The sequence below is a fragment of the Cebus imitator genome, unplaced genomic scaffold (assembly GCF_001604975.1).
Source record: "Cebus imitator isolate Cc_AM_T3 unplaced genomic scaffold, Cebus_imitator-1.0 Scaffold468, whole genome shotgun sequence".
Classification (NCBI taxonomy): Eukaryota; Metazoa; Chordata; class Mammalia; order Primates; family Cebidae; genus Cebus; species Cebus imitator.
In genome coordinates, this window is record NW_016107783.1 from 889,100 (window position 1) to 890,297 (window position 1,198).

Consider the following 1,198-nt stretch of genomic DNA (forward strand, 5'->3'; position numbering starts at 1 on the left):
CGTATAACTAAAAAACCCTGAAGACTCATTCAAAAAGCTCCTAGACCTGATAAATAAATTCAGTACAGTCTCAGGATACAAAACCAACATACACAAATCAGTAGCACTGCTATATACAAACACTGACCAAGTTGAGAATAAAATTAAGAACACAATTCCTTTTACAAGAGCTGCAAAATAAACAAGCAAGCAAGCAAACAAACAAATAAATAAAATATTTAGGAATATACTTAACCAAATGAGTGAAAGATCTATGCGAGGAAAATTACAAAACACTGCTGAAGAAATCATAGATTACACAAAGAAAGGGAAACACATCCTATGCTCATGGATGGGTAGAATCAGTACTGTGGAAATAATCATATTGTTCAAGGTAATCTACAGATTCAATGCAAGTCCCATCAAAATATCATCATTATTCTTTGCAGAACTAGAAAAAACAATTCCACAACACATATGGAACCCAAAAAGAGTCCACATATCCAAAGCAAGACTAAGCAAAAAGAACACAGCTGGAGTCATCACATTACCTAACTTCAAATTATACTACAAGACTGTAGTTACCAACACAGCTTGGTACTGGTTTAAAAATAGACATGCAGCCCAATGGAACAGAATAGAGAACCCAGAAATAAGGCCAAATACTTACAACCAACTGATCTTCAACAAAGCAAACAAAAACATAAAGCAGGGGAGAAAACACCCTATTCAATAAATGGTTCTGGAAAAACCTGCAACCCACGTGTAGAAGAATGAAACTAGATCATCATCCGTCATCTTATACAAAAATAAAGTCAAGACGGATGAAATACTTAAATCAAAGGCCTAAAACCATAACAATTTTAGAAAATAACATTGGAAAAACTCTTCTAGGCATTGGCTTAGGCAAGGAATTCATGACTAAGGACCTAAAAGCAAATGTAACAAACAAATAAATAAATAAATGGTATCTAATTAAAAAATTAAAAGGCTCTACACAGCAAAAGAAATAATCAACAGAGTAAATGGACAGCCCACAGAGTGGGAGAAAATATTCACAAACTATACATTTAACAAAGAGCTCAAATCCAGAATCTACAAGGATCTCAAACAAATCAGCAAGAAAAAAAAAAACCAATAATCCCACCAAAAAGTGCGCAAAGACAATTCTCGAAAGAAGATATACAAACAGCCAACAAACATATGAAAAAAAGGCTCA